The 21,528-nt window shown below is 46.6% G+C and overlaps 1 protein-coding gene across 1 annotated transcript in view; it reads right to left on the bottom strand.

Annotated features, from left to right (window-relative positions):
* Positions 1–12,626, bottom strand: part of PPARD (peroxisome proliferator activated receptor delta) — a 76,910-nt gene extending 64,284 nt beyond the window's left edge. The window contains exons 1-2 of the mRNA XM_087817353.1: positions 12,551–12,626; positions 8,745–8,828 (exon numbers count right to left, since the gene is read on the bottom strand). The gene's annotated coding sequence lies outside the window, so the exon portion shown is untranslated. The remainder of the gene's footprint in view (positions 1–8,744; positions 8,829–12,550) is intronic.
* Between the last annotated feature and the right edge of the window lie 8,902 nt (positions 12,627–21,528).

Here is a 21,528-nt window from a genome sequence, read left to right as displayed (position 1 = left end):
CCTTTTGGGATCTGATTCTTAGAAACACGAGCAACACTGTGAGAACGTACAGAAGGCAGAGTCCTGAGGATCAGAATGAGGAGTGGCTCAGGGTTGAGGGGCCGGCGAGTGCTGAGGACCCAGGTGGTAACCATAGCTGTGCAGTGGCACCAGCTCATGTGCTCCGTTCTCTTTCTCTGGCAGCCTCCGGGCACCTGAGTTGAGTAACAGGGAAGAGGGCAGGCTGTGGCGCTGCTCCGGGGAGACAAGGACAGGGAGGTGAAAGGGCTATTAAGAAAGCATTTTAGGTGGGCAACTGTGGGACCCAGTGGGTAGACCAGGAGGGGTGGAGTGGAAAGAAGTGGCAGGCTTGGGGCTGAGAAGAAGGGTGATAAGTGAAGACCCCCAGAAACTACCCCAGAAGTGCTCGGTGAGAGCAGTCAACCCGCATTTCTAGGTTCACAGCTCCAGACCACCACTGACAGTGGAGCTGCCTTTATTAGTGACAAAGAGAAGGCTGCTTCCCCACCAATATTTTAAGTTGATTATGTTTACCTGCTGATATTCTCTAGGTATGATGTGACAAATATTCTACAGAAATGACCTGAGGAACACAGGCCTAAAGACCGAGAGATGGTGTAAGAAGCGAGAAAGGAAGGGACGAAGGGCCATGCAAAGTAAGAGCTTTTACAGTATTTCAGGGTCACTGGTGAGCTGGCCTCCAATCACATCCCTGACATCTATTCTCTTCCTCCTTCCCGCTGCTCCAGCCACACTGGCCTCCTGGCTATTCCTCAAACACACCAGCCATGTTCCTGCCTCAGGACGCTTGTACTTGCTTCCCCTCTGTCTATAAGTCTTCCCACACGTGGCCCAGTCTCCTCTTTCAACTCAAATATTATCTTCTCAGTGAGGCTGTCCCCAAGCACTCTATTTAAAGCTGCCACAACCTCTTTCCTGCTTTAGTTTTCAATATAGCATTCATCACCTGATAATGTTATTTACTTAATTCTGGCTCTCTCCCCTGCCCCCAATTAAAACCACCGTAAGAGCAGGACATATTTTTATCTGCTTTGTTCACTCCCCCATCCCCATGCCTAGAACAGTGCCTAGCACAGAGAAGGTACCCAATAAATACCTCCTGAATGAATGGAAGGAAAAAGAGAGGAGAGGAAGGTGAAATTAAGAGTCAGATTTAAACCAATCCTGGATCCTCAACAGTCGGAAAGAAACCCTTTATTATGACTTAACTGAATGTGTGGGGTGAGTTTCAAAAGCAAGAATCAGATACTATTTGAGGTCTTCTCATGTGCTCCTAGGTTGACACTAAGACTCCCCTGAGAGCATAGTGTCTCAAATATTGTTCTGGGAAGAGGCTGGACCTAGATCTGCAACTGTTATGAAAGGGATGCTCTAAGGTTGCCATAAATAAGAAGGGTCAGCCAAGTCACCTGGGGGTGGGTGGGCCCTATAGTAGTTTCCTGTTGTCAGGGAAACAAATTACCTTAACCTACGGCTTAAACCACAAAATATTTATTCTCTTACAGTTCTGGAGGTCAGAAGTCCAAAATCAGTTTCACTGGGTCAAAATCAAGGTACTGGCAAGGCTGCACTTCCTCCAGAGGTTCTAGGGGAGCATTTGTTTCCAGGCCTTTTCCAGCTTCTAGAGCTGCCCTCCTTGCATTGCTCCACCCCTTCCTCCACCTTCAGAGCCAGCAGTGTAGCATCTCGCTACAGGAGCCACCCTGCCTTCCCCTGTATCAAATCTCCCTTTGCCTCCCTCTTAAAAAGACACTTGTGGCTGCACTTAGGGCCCACTCAAATAATCTAGGATAATCTCTCCATCTCAAGATCCTTAATTTAATACCATCTGCAAAGTCCATTTTGCCATAAAAGGTAGCATCTACAGGTCCAGGAATTACAGGTTGGGTATCTTCAGGGGTCATAACCCAGCCTACCACCATGAAAGACAGACTCCAAGAGTTTGGAAGAAGCACAGTTCAGACCTCGGGTCCACATGAAAAAAGTCAGATCAGAAGTCTTGGAGCATCCCAGGCCAGGTTCTTTCTTTGGCTATAATTGCTGCTAGCCCTGCCAATTACCGTGATTTTGGCCCACTGAAACTAATTTTAGACTTCTGACCTCCAGAACTGTAGAATAAATGTTTTAAGGTGAGATTGTGGTAATTTGTTACAGTGGCAACAGGAGGTGTAAAACTAGGGAGGAATTAATTTCATGAAACTGGGCATTTTGGCCCTTGGAGGACCTCCTTAGAAGAGAATGGTAGTTTTCTCTTCTCTGACCTGAAGCCCCCAATGGACCACTCAGGAGTTCATCTCAGGATGCACGTGCCGAGGATCAAGGGGAACCCATCAGGATCTCTGAACTGTCCTGAAGGCTTTTATAGGACGGAAAGCTGCAAAAAACCCCCCAAACCATCCATAAAACAGTCTGGGTCAGACAAACAAGCTTGAGATCAGAGATGGCAGGTAAGCTTTCTCTCATGAGAACTGCCTGGGGTGGAGGGTTTGTAGAGGAAGACTGCTGTGACCAGAGTGCCAGATCAGCTGTTAATGTCTGACACCAGAACTGACAGGATAGTGACAGTTGATATGCCACGTTAACCAAGTATGCTCTACATGGCACCACTGGGGGCTGCAGGAAGGTGGCTTCTGCCCAGACACGAAAAGACTTGGAGAAATACCACCATTCCAGGAGACAGCTTAATGCCTCGGACACTATCTCTCTGTTGAGTAGACATCATATGGTTTCTTACTAAGTGGGAACACACTGCTCATTGCGAACAATTTCATTCCAACCCAAAACCTTCAGTGAGGTGACTGACTAGTAAATTTCCAACATTAAGAACCATATGTTTATCTTATTGGTTTTATTGTTATGTTCAACAGTGGACACAGCTGGCCAGAAATATTTCATGGGGAAATGACAGAGCAGCAGTTCTCAGCCAGAGGTGTTTTTGTCCCCTCGGGGACCTGTGGCAATGTCTGGAGACAGTCTTGGCTTTCACCACTGGGGGGGTTGGGAAGGTATTGGCATCTAGTGGGTAGATCCAGGGATGGGGCTAAACATCCTGTAATACACAGAAACCCACACAACAAAGAGTTACCCGGCCCAAAACGTCCCTAGTGCTGGGACTGAGAATCCTGAGCTAGAGGAAATGGAACTGGAGGCAAAGAAAGTAGAGTTATGAACAAGGAAATGTTTCAGGCAATTTAGGGAAACTGGGGGAAAGCATGCCATGCCTGCCTGCTTGGAAAAGGGGGTGATGAGTAGTGCTCTGGGTTCTGGCAAATTCAAGGGTGGTCCATCTGAGGGGGCCCGCAGACTGCTGTGTATGCTGGGAGGCCTGCCTGGCTGATGCCGCTGCTGGGAGAACCTGGCCTGTATCACCGTCGGAGCCAGTAACTGTGCCTCTGAAGTCACAACTCGTGGGTGAGGAAAGTGCAGAAGCAGTAATAAGCCAAGGATCAAGGAATTAGAACAGATTACAAACAAAAGCAATGAGAATCTATTTTAAAATAATAATGTAGAAATGAACTTAAGCTTGAGGTGGTTTTCCCACGACACCCAGCCTCTCCCTTCAGTACCCTCCCCCCGAGAGGACTCTTCAAAGCTGTGTGGTATCAGCTGTGGGGAATTTGGCAATGGTCTCAGGGGAGCCCCTGAGATGACAATACAGCCAGGCAGAGGTCAGGCTTTGGACACTGGGCTGGAAAGAAAAAGGAGGGATGGCGCACTCACTGCACTGCCCGACACCAACACTGTTTCCCAGAAGATGACGACTCCCCGTCAGAGGCAGGGCTCCTGGTACCACCATTGGCATTGCAGAGAAAGGCTCAGAAAGCGTTTCTCCAAGACCACCCCTCAGACCAAGCTCAGAGGAAGGGGATGGAGCAGCACTCACTGAGGTTCATTTTAATCACTAAGCCATAACTCCACGCACAGGAGCTAAGAGTCACCCAGGTCTGCCTGACACCAAATCACTCCAGCCCTTCCCATGGTCTCTTCACAGACAGAAAGAGCTACAGACACAGGGCAAGGCCAGGAGGTGCTAAGAGCCACAGGGAACCACAGACAGAGCAAGCTCTGCTAATACTAGTTCGCACGGAGCCTCCTGTCTCATACAGTTCCTCCAGTCCTGGCCTCCCTCAAATTCTCTTTGCCGTTCCCCCCTTGATCTCCTTCTTTCCTCTGCTTGTCTTTCTCCCTACCACTCTCTAATCTGTCCCCCTCTTCTCACTTCCTACCAGTCCATGATACTGAAACTGAAGTGTATTCGAAACATTGCCAGTGGCGTTACATCAAGTTCGATATTTCCTGCTTTTTTTCAAAATAAATTATGATTAACTTTTTAATGTGCCTTGACAATAAAACTTAAATTTAGTTGTCTCAAGTTTTTTACTCCTTACCTGAGGATATGTCTTCATTGATTTTAGAGAGAGAAGAAGCGAGGGGGGGGGAGAGAGAGAAACATTGATGTGAGAGAGAAACATCGATTGGTTGCCTCCCACATGCACCCCAAACCTGCAACCTGGGTATGTGTCCTGCCTAGGAATTAAACCGGCCACCTTTTCTGGTGCTTGGGATGATGCTTAACCTACTGAGCCATATCGGCCAGGACTAGTTGCCTCAACTTTTGTGACCTCTTAAATCTCTCCCGTGTATCACCATCCCTAAATAACGGGGGTGCGGGTGCTATTCCACCCATGCTCTGGGTACTTAATCTGTGTGGCAGATAGATCAATATCAATAATTCTAACAGCAACCAGAGAAACTCAAATTTAATATGTGAAAGAATGTCCTAACGTTTAAATTACTGCAGCAGCCTCTTACCTAACCCATCTACCTCCATTTTTTTCCCATTCAATCCACCTTTTTGCAATGTTAACACAATCCCTCTCCTTGCTTCAAAACCACCAATGGCTGCCCAGCTGGGTGGCTCAGTTGGTTGGAGCATCGTCCGGTACACCAGAAAGGCTGTGGGTCTGATTCCCGGACAGGGCACATACTTAAGTTGCAGGTTCATTCCCAGGGAGGGCGTGTATAGGAGGTGAACCACTGATGTTTCCCTCCGCCCCCCACTCTCATCAATAAACATACCTTCAGGTGAGGATTAAAAACACAAAAAACAACACCCACCACCAATGGCTACTCACTGCCCAAAGGACACAAAGTGCAAATGCCTTCAAATGCCTTCACCTGGCATTCAACAGCTTCCATCAACCCACTAGAAATTCCCCAGCAATGGTTTCCCGGAATGGAAATCATGAGAAGCACTTTTCTCCTAGAAATATTCAGATACAGGCCAGGTTACCTCACATAAGAGAGGCCTTTCTCCCTCCCAACAAGTCATGCCCCTTGGCATTCACACCCTTGTGTAGTACCCTCCTGGAATCAGAACTGGCCCCATGATCAGGAAAATACAGAAGAAGCGACACTGTGTGACTTCTAAAGCTAGGTCATGAGAGACTTTGCCATTTATGCCTGGATTTCTCAGTACAGAGTCTTGGGATGCCTTTGCTCAGAACCCACAATGCAGGCCCTCTAGCAAACAGACAGCAGCAAGCGCCACCCTGTGAGTGAGCATCTAACTGACCCCACCCCAGCCTCCACTGGACCACAGCAAACGAGAGCCCCCAAGTGAGGACCACCCAGCAGAGCCCAGGCAACACACAGAACCATTAAAGATAATACAGTGCCGGCCGGCCGGGCGTGGCTCAGAGCTTGAGTGTCGACCTGGGATCCAGGCGACCAGGGTTCGATTCCCGGTCAGAGCACATGCCCGGGTTGTGGGCTCATAGCCGATCAATGACTCTCTCATCATTGATGTTTCTCTCTCTCTCTCTCCTTCTCCTTTCCTCTCTCTGAAATCAATAAAGATATATTTAAATAAATAAATAAATAAAATAAAGATACTACAGTGCCGCCCTGGCCAGTGTCGCTCGGTTGGTTGAGCATGGTCCCATGCACCAAGAGGTCGCCCAGTTCAATTCCCAGTCAGGGCACATGCCCGGCTTGTGGGTTCAGTCCCCAGTAGGAGGTGTGCAGGAGGCAGGTGATTGCTGTCTCTCATATGGATGTTTCTTTCTCTCTCTCTCTCCCTCTCCCTTCCTCTCTCTCTAAAAATCAATAAAAACATATTTTAAAAAAGAATAAAGTGCCAATTTCACTTAGGAACATCCTAGACGAACCACTAAAAACTCGTTGTATCTTGACCCTTGAGTGCACATCTTTTAAATATTCTGTGTAACAAAATAGGAATTATACAAAAAAGTACGTATGTGATTGAGATTCAAGCTAAACTAGCCACTTTTCTCATGAAACACAATTTTTACTTGATAGAAAAGATGAACAAATTATAATTACTTAGACTTGGGTATTCAACAAACTTTTTCTTGAAAATAAATGAAGTGACACAGTCACTTCAAGAAAAAAACCTGACAGTATATTACCAACAATAAAAATCAAGCTTTCATGAGAAATTCAAATTATAGAAAGCCTGTATCCACCATTGTGAGGTTGATAGCTTCCCAATACTTGAAGACTTTTTGGATGAGATCAGTGGTGATATTAATGAATATTATTTACTGATATAAAATGAAAGTCAACATTTAGAAGATCTCTGTAACTCAGTGAACCAATTCAAAGTAAAAGATCCAATTCAAAGCACAAGATGGATTTTAATGTCACAAAGTATGAAAAGTTTGTTGATAAGGCTTTAGACTCCACATTACAACTAATCTTTAAGATTATATTACCACTTGTCAAGTTCTGGTATCATATCAAAGAGGAATGTTCACAATTACCTGCAAAACATACTGAAATAACCCTCTCATTCTCAACTACGTATCTGGATGAAACCAGATTTTTTTCATATCCTTCAAATAAGACCTATTTTAAGAGATTGGACATAGAAGCAGTTATGAGAGTATAGCTGCCTTCTATAGACCAGACATTAAAAGAGATCAGCAAAAATGTAAAAGTGTCATCCCTCACAACATTTTTGTTTTGAAAAATAGCTATTTTTCGTTAAAAATTTCATCTGTGATAAATGTAATGGGTTTTTATTATTATTACAGTAAATGAATTGATACATTAGCAATTCTTTAAAATTCCTCAGTTTTAATTTCTAAACAGAAGTTCTTGGGGCCTTTAATAATTAAGAGTGCAAAAGGGTTTCAAGGCCAAAAAGTCTGAGAATCACTGTCTAAAGCTGACTTCAAAATAAACCAACTTTCTTTCAAAGCCAAATCTGAACCCAGCTTCTTCAGGGACAAAGCCAGTCCTCAGTGGTGACTTGCTCCTCTCAGTGAGTATCCTTGGACAGCAGCATGTTCTCAGTACCCACCCGCTCTCTAATGTCTTAACAATCTTTGCGTGCATACGTCTTCTCGCCCCAACTAGGTTCCACACACCTGGGGCATGAGACCATATGTGAAACATATGTCATAGCTCCTTGCCCACACAAGTGGCTCAGATAGGAAAGGCTAAGATGGCAGCACCACAGTTTTTTAGATTAGCACTGAAAAAGTCTGATAAAGCTATAGGCTCACCTTTGCCAGGGGAAACTAAAGAAGAAAACTGATGGCTGGGACTGGGAGCCCAGCTTAGGGATGAACTGGACAACTCACCTCTAAACATGCACACTACTGCCACTATGGCTAGCTGCTGCTGAAACAAATGCAAAGCAGATCAACTCAACTCAGCAGCTCTTCCTGCTCAGGGGAACTCCTACTTCAACCCCTCTCAGGGAATCTCAGAAGCCTCCCAAACCCCCCTTCTTCCTCTTTCACATTTCCTTCAGAGGAAAGGACTTGGTGTGGGTTTGAGAACAGGAGGGGCCCCTGCCTGAGGCCTTCCTGCAAGATCTACAAACAACCTGACCCCCACAGACAGACAGACAGACAGACACATGGGCTCAGCACTTTGTTTGGCAACAGGAAAACCTGCAGGGTGTTAAAGGCAGAGAAAGGGAAGTGAAGCCCATAAACAGCTACTGAAACCAATGAAACTTGGAGATTGAAACTAATCAGATAGGAGCCCCATGTTTCCCCTGGCCCCCAGCAGGAACTCCACCACAGCCCAGCCTCCCAGATACGTGGGACAATGAACATCGAATTCCCTGGAGCTCCCCTTTTGAGAGTTTATAAAACCTTCCACGCATCCTGAGAACAGGGAAACAGCAATGGGAAGCCCACAGCATTGTTCAGACTCTAGTAAGAACCCACTACCCCAAGGAGAAATGGAAGAAACAATTCTGTGTATTATGCTCAGCTCTCACACATGCCAGCAAATTACCGACCCATGAGACAGGGAGTGATTCTGTTCTTTTACTATCATCATTTCCCAAGTGCCACTACTGTGCCTGGCACATAACAGACACTCAAAAATGTTTGATGCATAAATGAAAGAGAATGATGAACAACATCTTTGTGGCCTGGCACCCATATGGGCAGAGAAGAAAGTGTGTATATTTATTCATTCAACAAATATTTATTTAGCATCTTCTATGCCAAGCACTGTCCTAGACACAATAGGAAACAAAATAAGTCCCTGCCCTTGTGGAGTTAATGTTTTAGTGGGTATAAAGGTGAAAATCTCAATGCTCCCCAAAAAACTATGACAGGCACTTGGGATCTGGGACTCAGCCCTAGTGAAATTATTTCATCTTCTAGGCCAGGACTCTAAATCTGGGATGTGTGTGTCAGTTGTTAGAGGCCCCTGGGTGAGGAAAACGTGATTACCTCCTTGGTGCATCTGTCCTCATCTGTCGGTGAGCAGAAGCCACTGCGTGAGTACCACGTACATGCCCAAAACACCACGCAACACTGCAGAATAGAAAGAAACCCAGTATTTTTAGCTGAGAGGTGCTGGGGTCAGAAAAGCAGCTCTAATATGTTATAATTAAACAGCAGGCCTCAAAGCGTGCTCCTAAGGCAAGCTGGCTCCTCCTCTGTCCCTCATGCACACACCCTGAGATGTTGTTATTCTGAGCCTGAGTCAGCAAATACTTCCCAATCCTGGAAGAAGTCTGCTCATTTCCAAGTAAGAAGACACCAGCTCTGCTGATTGTACCAGGGTGGGGCAGAAGGAGCTGGCAAGGTGAAGAAGGTCCTAGAGCCCAACAGCCCCAATGGGTAACAGCTCATAAATGGAGATGCCCTGATTCATTATTGATTCCTTGACCAAAGCCCCGTGGAGATAGGACTGGAGTCACCCTAATCACCAGCCTCTGAGCTATGAAGACCAGGAACTATCTACCAAGCAAGAAGACCCACACGTTTGAAACCTGATGCGAGGGGACATTTCCTCCTTGCCAGACTCAATCAAGCAAGTGCCCAGCTCGCCTCTGACACTGTGGATCTCAGCTGCTGCAAGTAGCTTCTCCCCCTAGATTCAAAGGCACAGAAAAATGCTCAGGACATCAAACCACTTACAAGCAGCAGCCACTGGATAATCTGGGGCAATCCAGCACAGACAAGGGCATCATCCACAGAACTTCTGACATGACGCAGGCAAGAGCCTGGCAGGACAGATGAAGTCCATAGAGATGCTGCATAGGGAGGAAGAGTGTTCCCAGTATGGATAATGCTAAGCAGTGGGGCAGCTCCTGGCATTTCCAGGAGGACCCTACAATTTAGCTTCCCACATGGCAGGAAATACCCTGGAAGGGGAAACCTCAGGGACAGAGTATAGCTGAAGCCTTTAGAAGAGACAGGTCCAACTCCTCCTGAGCGAGAGGAGCTGCACAGTCCAAGGACATACCAGCATCTGCAGGTTCTGAAGACAGCTTGCATGGCAGCCAGGACAGCTGCAGTCCACCCAAAGCAGGGGCCTACTAGCTTCCCAGGCCAGCATCCATCACTGGCTGTCCTCTCACCAGCTCCTGGTGGGAGCAGTCTAAGGGCCCACAGGTGAAGCTGGCAGGCTGAGTAAAGGCAATTCTTCTGAGTGTGCTGAGAGACACACCAAAGAAGGAAAAGGTAGTGGTGGGGAGGCAGGGAGAAAGGCAGCCAAACAAGAGCAGGTTAGTAAACTTAGTTCATTCAATTAGAAGTGATGGGCTACACCATCTGTAGAATAATGTCAGAGGCCTGTCTGCTCACAACTTTGAAAAAGAGGCAGGCTGCCCCGGCTCTGTAAAATCACTGAGTGGGAACTTGGTGATTGACAACCATAACTACCCACATGGAAAATGAAAGAGTGAGCAAATCGCAAGAAGCTATTCAGCCAGGGCTGCTGGTGCCCAAGCTGATCTCTTCTCAAGCCCTTCTCACCTACCACCCCAGTGGAGCGTACAGGTGAGCAAAGACAGAGGAGTAGCAAACTGCTCAAGTCAGGTAAAATCCTTGGGAGTCAGAGATTAGACTAAATTACCACCAAACCCACAATCTCAACTTCATTAGTATGACCCATTAAAACCCCAGAGGGATATTTTTCATAGGAACAATGGACCCCTTTTGGTCCATTCTGTCCAAATTCTCCCCAGCTGCTGCTTAGGAGGGGGCTCAGGGGTCAATGGAAAGGGGACTGGCTCAGCCATCCACGATCCTATTTCTTTCACAGAAAAGTTCAGTGCACAAGGGGATTCCAAAACTTAAGTCTGGTCTAGCTGGTTCAGTTGGCTCTCCACCAAAGCTCCTGAAAGTTGCCAATTCTGTGTCCAATTCTGGCTCAAAGACAAAGAGCACAATCCTCAAAAGAGAAGACCTAGAAACCCAGGGCAGGTGAAACAACAGACCTTCATTTCTAAACATGTGGGTCACGCTTTCTGAATCCTCCAAGAGCCAATTGGGCAGGAGCAGAGGATATATTATTTCCTGATGATCTCTCTAGGGCACCAACGCCAAATATAAGAGTTCAAATGGAAGACATCAGAAAACTTTCTGCCCGGCAAGGTTAAATACCCAGAAACACCACAAAGGTGGTGGGCTCTCTAGCCCCAAACAGAATAATCTGTGACTAGAAGCAACTTAAGTTCTTGACACAGTCTAACTAATGCAGCCCCTGACTGCCGGAGCAGACAGTGACCTGACATTGATGTAACATCTGGGCAAAGGGAACTGAACTTCAGTGTCAACCTCCCTCTTGGATCCACAGGAAATTAAGCTCCCAAGGAAAATGGACTGAGAACCTTCAAAAGAACCTGCTCAGTGAGTGACCGAAATCGGAGGCTCTGACACATTCAGTGGATCAGAGATACAGGAGGGAAAATCAGCAGCTGGTTCAAGCCACCAATAATAAAAGGGACAGATGTCTGCCAGCCCCAGAGCTATCAGGCGGCAATCTATTTAAAACTCAAACAGAAAAAAATTTCTGGAGTCAGTACAGAGGAAAAAGGTTGAGATCCGCAGGCATTCTCTGGGGCACATCTCCTGGAGACTTCCCAGAGCTCTCTGGGATGAGGCACAGGGTAGAGGGCGGGAGTCAGGGCACAGATACACTGCGGTATCACGGTTTAAACGTATTCAACACATCCAGAGTGGAAAGTCAGAGCCCTGTTTCCTGGAAGGGGAAAAAGAGTTGGACGAGGCCTCCAGCTACGCCTGGCGCGCACCCAACTCAACAGCCAGTCTCTTCCCAAGGGTTCCTGGAAGTCAACAGACCCGTAAAGAAGTATTCGGGCTGAGATCAGAAGAATGGTCTGCAAACTGAACATCATCCCTGATGCAACACCCCAGTAAATTCTCCCACACAGATATAGGCTGTTATTTACCCCAGACATTCAGCTCCTCACTACAATCAGGAGCTAAACACCCTCACCCGCCACATCTCAGCGGCGGGTCAAGGGGAAAGCACAGTGACGCGTGGGGCTGGTGCTTGTCCCCAAGCAGAGGTGAGGCCCGGGGAGGCAACGGGAGGCGGGCGACGGGGCCAACAAGGAAACCAAAGAGAGGCGCAAAAACAGGGCCGCTGCGGGGAGCCGCGGTAGGAGGGGCTCAGCAAACGGGGTTAAAGCAGGCACGGGCTGAAAAAGCCTAGTGACACCGCGAGGGAGAGGACGGGGCCGGGAGACGCGGGAAGAAGGGGGCAGGGACGGGAAGAGAGCAAAGACTGAGAGGGCAAGGATGCGAGGACGACGGCAAGGGACAGAGATAACGAGGGGGACAGAAAGGATTCCCAAGGAGACCCTGAGCGGACGGCAATGGACCGGGGGATGCCGGAGAAGAGATGAAGGAAGAAGGGGTCAGAGGCAAGGGCGGGGAGTGGGAGAGCCCCGAGCCCGGGTCCCGGCTCTCCCAACACTGAAGTGGGAGGCGACGGAGCCACGAGGCCCAAGTGGGGTCACCGAGTCGGGTGGGGAGGCCTGCAGCGCGGGCTCAAACAGCCGTGAAGGTCCAAAGGGCCGGGGGCGCCAGGGCAGCAACGGACCGCCGCAGGCCGGCCCGGGTCCGAGCGGCGGGAAGCGGCAGCGGTTGCGTCCGCGGACCCTGCTGCTGTCCGCGCCCCTCTCACTCCCCGCCGGGCCTCGCGCCCCGGCCCCGTCTCAGCCCGGCCCCGCCGCTTACCTCCGCTGCTCGCCGACCCGCTTCCCCCGCCCCGGACTGACCTGTCCCGGCCGCCGCTCGCGCCACCGCCGCCGTCCCGCAGGCTCCGCAGGCTCCTCGGGCTCCTGCCAAAACTTTTCCCATTAATCCCCGGCTCCGCCGCGGCACCGGCGTCACACGCAGCGCGGCCCGGCCCCGCCCCGCCCCCGGTGGCGTGACGTCAGCGCGCAGCTCGGCTTTACACCCCCCCTCTCCCCACGCCCCTTTCCTCCCAGCCTCGGCCAATCACCGCACTTCCTGGAGACGCTTGTGATTCTGCCGCTCCGCCCACCGCGCGCTGGGCTGGGCCCGCCTGCAGCGCCCTCTGGTGTGGGATGCGGGCGCGGCAGCTGAGCGAGGAGCGGGGAGGGAGTGCTAGGCCGGCAAAACAAGTCTAGCAAGTATTATCACAAAAGGGAATTCAAAGCTGGAAGGGAACTGGAGGGTCATCCGGTATAGCCTCCCCATCCTCCAGGGAGGAGAAGGTGCGTGACTTGCTGTGGGAAGCAACAGAACCCGAATCTTCAGACTCCAGACTCCACTGGAGGAGATGGTGCTGTTTGTAATTTTAATAAAAGCACTTGACTCCCTCGAGAGGCTTCTGCAACTAGAAATGTGTGGTTCTGGACTGCTTACCTATCTTCCCATGCACTTATCGCATATGTTTGCCCACATAAATGGGGAGCATCCTCCCTACTGTCCAAGAAAATTCCATTCTTGCTTCTTAACTCGGGGCTTTAGGATCTGGGGGGGACCTGTTATCCCAACCTGTCCTCTCAGATATACCATAAAAAGGCACCTAGCTGCTGGGAGGCAGTCTGGTGGAAGAAGCTGGGTTTGTCATCTTGAGTCACAAGTGTATACGAACGATGGGTAACTTCCTCCTTTCCAACCCTCCCCTCTCACATACACTCCTCAGGCAACACCCTCAGTTATCTGGATGGTAGAATTACTGAGTGATTTTCTTTCTTTCTGCTTCTCTTTTTATTTTCTACTCTTTAAAATGAATATAGATTACTTTTGTAATTCAGATTTCAACCTCCTTGCCTTTTGAGATATTGATTGTGAAGGTCAAAACCTTCCCTAAGATTTCCACAGATTTCTGGGAATTAATACTCTCCTAAATCTCTCTGCTTCTGGGCTCCCGCTTCAGCCCAGCTGTTGCAATCCCACAGTCTAGAAATGTAGAGATGAAACCCCACCCTTCCTGAAGACTGCCCGGCCTCTTCCCACACGCCACATTCATGGGTATAGAAGTCATTATGATACTCTGGGCCCTGAGGCAGGGTCAAATGAGGCATTACAGTTTAAACTCACACGACAAGCATTCTTGAAGTTCTTTCCCATCCCCAGTTGAGGTTTTCTTTTCTCTCTCTCTCTCTCTCTCTTTTTTAAAAAAAGAAGGACCAAGACCCTTCAGTCCAGAGTGTTGGCCCTCGAACAGAAGGGTCTCGGGTCTAACCAGGTTTGATTCCGGTCAAGGGCATGTACCTCAGTCGCAGGCTTAGGGTGCGTGCGGGAGGCAACCAATCAATGAGTCTCTCTCACATTGATGTTTCTCTCTTCCTTCCACTCTCTCTGAAAAGCAATGGAAAAATATCCTCGGTGAGGGTTTAAAAAAAATAAAAATCTTTGTTAATTAAAAAGGTGACAAATGGGAAAAAAAGAAAGGCTTTTATTGAAAAATATACTTTAGGTTTTGATAAACTTTTGTAAATATTTTGAGATTCTATACAAATCATTCTATGGCTTTAAGAATTCATACATTTGGCCTTGGCCAGTGTGGCTCAATTGGTCAGAGCATCGTCCAGTACACCAAAAGGTGACGCCGCGTTTGATTCCTGGTTTCATCCCTGCAACCGACTGATGTTTCTCTCTCCCTTCCTCTCTCTAAAATCAATTTTTTAAAAAAGATTTAAGTAGGTATAGGTAGGACTTGTCAACATGATCAATTCCCCAGCTGAGGTTTTCTAACTGGCCCTTTACCTCTTAGTTAGGGGTTGGTCTTTTCCCAAATCACTACCTCTCGTTCCTGCGCCACTATTCACTCCTTTATCCCACCCTCTCCAGAGAAAAAACAAATTCCTCCGGCTTTCCAGGCAGAAAGAGACATCTTAGCCATATTTCTTTAAAAAAAAAAAAATTGTTTATTTCTTTTTATAAAAATCTTGTTATTGATTATTTAAAGAGAGAGGGAGAATGGGAGAAAGTCATAAGTAAGCTGCCTCCTCCACACCCCCTGCTGGTGATCAAGCTCACAACCCAGGCATGTGCCATGACCAACAGGGAATTGAACCAGCAACCTGTTGGTACATAGGCCAGTGCTCAACCAACTGAGCCACACCAGCCAGGACTTAGCTATACTGTATTTCTTTATTGCTAGGTTTCCTATCAACACTCATGCCCTGAAGATCTCACTTCCTACCCCTAGCAGGCTTATTTCCCAATAAAGACAGTTCTCGCCCTAAAAGAAATCCTGGGAGCACTGTTGAGATGCTACATTTTCCACCTCATTTCACTTTTATATTTAAAAGGATAGCTATAATATTTAATATATATTTAATAAATATATATTTAATGTTTAGACCCTATCATTCCATTACTGATTGCAATATTGTTTAAAACAACAAAAAACTGGAAATAACTTAATTATCCAACAACAGACAAATGTTTAGGTAAATTATGCCATATGCTTCTGATGGAATATTATGCATTATGCAACCGTTAAAAATTATGTCAACAGCCCTGGCCCATGTGGCTCAGTTGGTTGAGCTTTGTCCCGTGCACCGAAAGGTCGCCAGTACAATTCCGGGTCTGGGCACAATTCCAGGTCAGGGCACATGCCCAGATTGAGGGCTTGGTCCTCAGTCTGGACATGTGCAGGAGTCAACCGATGGATGTTTCTCTCTCTGTCTCCCTCTCTCTTTCTCTCTCTCTAAAATAAATAAAAACATATTTAAAAATATGATTATGAAAAAAATACTCTTTAAAAAAGTGGGAAATGTTATGATCTTATTTTCAGTGGACAAAAAGCAGAATCTGATTATATGTATAGCACATATAGATATGTGTATTGTTTGGAAAATTAAAAACTAGCATAGAAAAAACTAGAAGGAAGCACACTAAAATGTTACCAGCAGTTGTCTTAGGGTTGTGATTCTGTGAGTTTTTGTTTTTCTATATATATATATTTTTGAGGATGTTTTTTGTTTTGTTTTCCATAATTGAAACATGATTTGTTTTTAGGAACAAAAAGAAAAATCTTCCTTATATTGAGGAAAAATGTGTATCCTTTTGGTTATCCTACTCAGTAGTCTTAGTTCTAGCCCTTGAAGAGATACTAAGTCAAACTGTTTTCCATATAAGAGCCTTTTTGATGTTTGAGCCCATTCTCCTATAGTCTTTTTTTTTTTCCTTTTAATCCTCACCTAAGGATATTTTTTCCATTGCTTTTCAGAGAGAGTGGAAAGGAGAGAAACATTGATGTGAGAGACACATCGATTGGTTGCCTCCCGAACGCACCCCAACGGGGCCAGGGATCGAGCCTGCAGCCGAGGTACGCATGCCCTTGGCTGGAATCGAACCTGAGACCCTTCAGTCCAAAGGCTCACACTCTAACCACTGAGCCAAACCAGCTAGGGCTATATATTGTTTCTTCTTTAAACTACACCATCCCTCCTTCCTCATATAAAATTATCATGGTGCCTTTTGCCACCCAGGTTGCTGGCCTGAGGATGTGCCCTTTTATGCATATCCATCCTTTTCAAGGCTTCTCTTGGTTTGGGCCTCCTAACTTCTGAATCCCTTTCCCATATTTGGGGAATCTCCCACTTTAGAAGCTGAAAATGTCGGGCATTTGCTTCCCGGCTCCTTTGCAGCTAGGGCATAGCCACATGACCAAGGCTCCACCAATCGTACGCCCTGGAAGCTGGGAAGATGAAGTGAGGAGCATAAATAAGCCATTCAGGTTAAGTGGCAGAGCAGCAGCTCCACCTAATTTCCTGTTGTAAGAAGCAGCAGTTGTAAGAGCAGAGTCCAGCACGGGTGACGTCAGCCACAGAAGCAGCAACATCTGTCCCTAGAGGGGTCAGCAGCTGGGGTGTCTTCGTGAGAACTGCTGTGTGCCATGATTTTTGGTATTATTCCTCACTGCACAGCCTCCAAACGGGCTCTTTCATCCTCACAATTGCTTAAGGAACTTTTCTATACTATGTTAAGAAATTCCTTTTTTACTTAAATCAGCCTGTTACTTGAGTCACAAACCCAGAAAATAAATACAGCTTCCCCCGAATCTTCATTTTGGCTAGATTTGCCCATAGGCACAGCTCCAAGTGGGAAAAGTTGGTTCCTGCCAAGCCTCTGCAGCACTTTTCCAGACCCGCCAGAGATCTCACATGAACCCCTGCTCCGAGGCCCAGTTACAGTGTGACTGACCAGTAACAACGATGTGGAATAAGGAGCCAGATCCGCTTTGCACTGGATTCCGACCCCCACATCCACTTCAGGCTCCAGCCAGCAGGTGGGGCCCTCCTTAGCCTGCAGAAATCAGCCTCCTTGGGTAGCCTCGCCCCCTTTCACCTGCCGCGGGCGACAGAGAGGCAGCTTTCAGCTGGTACCTCTTGGGGCTGGGTAGACACCGCCTTGAGGAGGCACCTTGCATATCCTGGCAACAGTTTGCAACAAGCTTCTTGCTCTCCAGCCAGGCACACCTCCTCACATACGAACCACAACGGGATGACCTGGGACCACAATGTGCTTTCCATGCGGCGGGGAGTTTATGGGTAACTATGAGGGCATCAAAGATTGGATACACTTGGCCTTGTCCGGAATTTTGGAAAGGATAGAGGAATGACATTCTAACCCTGGAATGAAAAGACTGGGAAATATCTCCTCCTGCCCCCTAGTAAAGGCCCCCAAGACGGATAGCTTCTCCTGCCAGTCCCAGTGTGGATTGCATTCAGGCACTACCTCACACGCCAACCGTGTGTGCCTTCCTGTGTCCCATCACAGACGTTCAAAAGCCTGGAATGGACCCCACTTAGAGGTGAGGAAACTGAGGCTTAGAGGTCGGCTTGCCATCTCAAGTCTAAACTCTCCCTGGCTTTCAAGAATGTCTATAGTCAGGCTCACTGTACCTTTCTAGTCACAGGTCCTTCATAGTCATAGTCTTCAAAATTTGTTGCCCCTCCGCTCCTAAAAGAATATATAAGAACTATGCAGCTCCTTGCACATTTTAAAGGTGACATCTAATATTTTTCATCATTAGTTTAAAACTTAATAGTTGCAGAGGAAGGATGTGATTTCTACTATTTAATAAATATTGACATTTTAATATAAAACTGCTGTCACCCCTTTAAATGTGTTGAACAAGACTCGGATCCCACAGCGATTTGATGTTCACCACTAACCATCTTAAAAATACACGAATAGGCTCTTCTTTAGCAGTAAACAATTTTAATTGTCTCTTTTTCTTCTTGTACTTGTATTTCCATTCCCCTTTTCCCTCAGCAACCTAAGTTTAATGCAACATACTTTTATGCTTGAAAGTCTTTTATCGATCACTATATCATACATCTCTGCAACCAAAATATGTATAAAAGTTAAAATTAATTTTTTTATAAGTTTTATGTAATTATAATGCTCTAAGTGAGAACATATTTTCTGGTTTGAGAGGCCGTTACAAATATTAGTAACACTCAGTTGAGCAAAACAACATAAATATTATGATTTTTACACATAATAACCATAAACACAACATATCACATTGGAAATGTATTTATCAGTGAAATTCACAGGTTACTTCGGCCCTCTTCCCCAGGCAGTTTAGATGTTCAAGGTTGAATATTAGTTGTTAGAATGAGACAGCATTCAGCAGCAATTCTTTTTATTTTTCATTTTAAAGCTGAGAAACCTTGTTCACTTGATAAGTAGATGGGACTCGAGAGTTTTGACATAGCAATGGCATCTACTTCTGAGTTGTTTGACCCCCAAAATCACAGGGATCTAGTATAAGAATATTGTTAATGACTTTTCAGGGGTTTCAAAGCGAAGATCGGGAAACCTTCTGACTGAAAAGCCAGAAGAATTTGTCGTCCAGTTCCTGAGCCATTCACTTTCCCAGCACCCACAGCCCTGCCCTGGCGTTTCAAATCGGAGCTGCGTTCAGTGATCCAGGAATTTCACGCTTTTGGGTAGTCCGCTGTTGAAAGACAGTGATGGAGGCAGCCAACCAGATGGGAGGTGACATTTGCAAACAGTAGCTCCGACAAAGGTTTAATTTCCAAAATATATAAAGAACTCATAAAATTCAACAACCAACCAAATCAAAAAGTGGGCAGAGGACCTGAACAGACACCTCTCGCAAGAAGACATACGAACAGCCAATAGGTATGTGAAAAGATGTTCAGCCTCACTAGCAATTAGGGAAATGCAAATTAAACTCCAATGAGACAACACCTCACACCTATTAGAGTGGCTGTGATGAACAAGACAGACAACACGTGTTGGAGAGGCTGTGGAGAAAAGGGACCCTCATTCACTGCTGGCGGGAATGTAGACTGGTACACCCACTATGGAAAGCAATCTGGTGATTCCTCAAAAAATTAAGAACAGAGCTGCCATACGACCCGCAATCCCTCTCTGGGGTATATCCCCTAAAAATCTCGAAAACATGTATTCACAAAGATATATGCACCCCTATGTTCATTGCAACCTGATTCATGGTGGCCAAGACATGGAGACAACCAAAGTGTCCTGCGACAGAGGACTGGACACAGAAGATGCTGGACATGTACACAGTGGAATACTACTCAGCCATGAGAAAGGGTGAAGTACTGCCATTTGCAACAACATGGATGGACCTTGAGGATATTATGTTAAGTGAAATAAGCCCGTCAGAAAAAGCTAAGACCCATATGATTTCACTCATGTGGGATATGAAACTGAAATTCATAGACACAGACCGAAGTATGGCGGTTACCAGAGGGAAGGGGGTGGGGCGTGAAGGGGGTCCTAATATATGTGACGGGAGAAGATTTGACTTTGGGTGGTGGGCACACAGAGCATTATACAGATCTTGTAACACAAAAACCCACACCTGAAACCTGTATGTTCATATTAACCAATGTCACCCCAATAAATTTAATAAAAAAAAGAAAAAGACAGTGGATGGGTGAATGATGACCTTGCTACTGAAAGTAAGGAAGGCAAAGTTGTGAAAGAGGAAAGCACTTTGGCAAACAGAACTTGGAAGCTGAGGATCTGCAAATTTATTGTCTTAGAACTTCTTGTACCCTAGAGATACCCCACACCGATAGAGGACCACTGATCCTCCCATCCAATGTCCAGAATCCAGAGTTCCTGTGCTCATAAATGTGTTATGCTTCCTTCTACTTGTATTGTTCCCATGTTTTCCTACTCTCCTTTCTGATTTATTAAAAATTTTAAGGGCCGTCTCAAATCCCAGCTCCTACCAATGATTCCCCTTTTCCTGAATTCCCACCGCACTGAGAGTTTGAACCCCACTTCTCACCCCTAAAACATGCACCGTGTTATACTGGCAGCTTTGTTTCATGATACTTTAGATTAAAATCTTTGTAATAGACTTTGGTGGACTGGCAAAAGACATGAACTGTGATATCAGATAGCACACAAGTTCCAGGAGGGCAGGGGCTCTATCTGTTTTGTTCTGTGCAGATAGCCAGCATCTAGCACAGTATCTGGATTATGATAAGAGCTTAATTGTTAAATAAATGAATGGACTTGAGTTTGAATCTTACTTCATCCCTTTTAAGCTGTGTGATACCCAGTCATTAATTTTAGATTGAATTTATTCATGAATTCATTTAAAAAACATCCGTTGCATGCTTCCTAAGAGCCAAGCAGCAAGCTAGGCACCAGGGGCCTACGGGGAAGAAGATTCATCCCTGCCCTCAGGGAAGTCAAGCATCTAGTTATGGGGGCTGTTACAGAAAGGTGGAAAGAACAGCCCATGGGCCAGCCCAGAGGGAGAAAAACAGGGAGCTGCTAGTAGGTCTATAAAGCAGAGGCATAGGATGTCCTCCTGGGCCAGGTGTTCACAGGCCCCGAATGCCCATGGAATATGTGGGAATGTGAACTTGACTGTCCAGGTTACCACCGAGACTGGAAAGTGGGGCAAGTCGAGGAGAGATGTGCATTTTAGAGACCCCTTCAGGCAGCCACGGGGAGAAAAGAAGACCCAGTGACTGCTCTTACCCACTTGAGAGGTGATGAGGGGCAGAGTAAGGCAGTGGCCATGAGACAGGGCCCCACGAGGGTGGATTTGAGAGTGACCAAGAAAATCCAATCAAGTGGACTTGGGCACCAATTCGATATGGGCAAGATGGAGGAGCCAAAGGTGAGCATGCGGGCGGGAGATACAAAGGCCTTAGCCATGGCAGCAGCCATGGGGATAGAGGAGGGATAGATACGAGAGTATGAAGGAGAGAGAAGTTACTGGGTTTGACCATGGCTTTTGCATGAGGTGGGTGACAGCGAGGCAGCAAGTCATCCTAGATTCCCAAATCTCTGTCAGGGTCACTGAATCAAATATGGGAAGACCCTGGGGGGGTAGCTAAGGTGGTTAGAGCATCACCCTGATACACCAAGGTTGCGGGTTCCACCCCTGGTCAGGGCACATACAAGAATCAACCAGTGATGCAGAAATAAGTGGAACAACAAATCCATGTTTCTCTCTTTCTCTTTCTTGCTAAAAAATCAATCAATCAATCAATCAGTAAACAGATAATATGAGAAGAGAAGCTAGTTTGGAAGGCTTTGGACAAGTTCCCTGACCTTTCTGAGCCTGAATGTCTTCCCATGGAAAACAAGAATATTAATACCTGCCTCTCAGAGTTGACATGAGAATTAAATAACCTGGGAAACTGCAGGGCATAGAATAGATGGATGCTCAATAAACACTTCTGGGTGATACTAGCAACAGTGCTGGCTTATGTACCAAGCACTTAATCCTCACAACAAC

This window comes from Miniopterus natalensis, chromosome 5 (assembly GCF_054644295.1).
Source record: "Miniopterus natalensis isolate mMinNat1 chromosome 5, mMinNat1.hap1, whole genome shotgun sequence".
In the NCBI taxonomy this organism is placed as follows: Eukaryota; Metazoa; Chordata; class Mammalia; order Chiroptera; family Miniopteridae; genus Miniopterus; species Miniopterus natalensis.
This window is presented reverse-complemented; position numbering and strand designations above follow the sequence as displayed.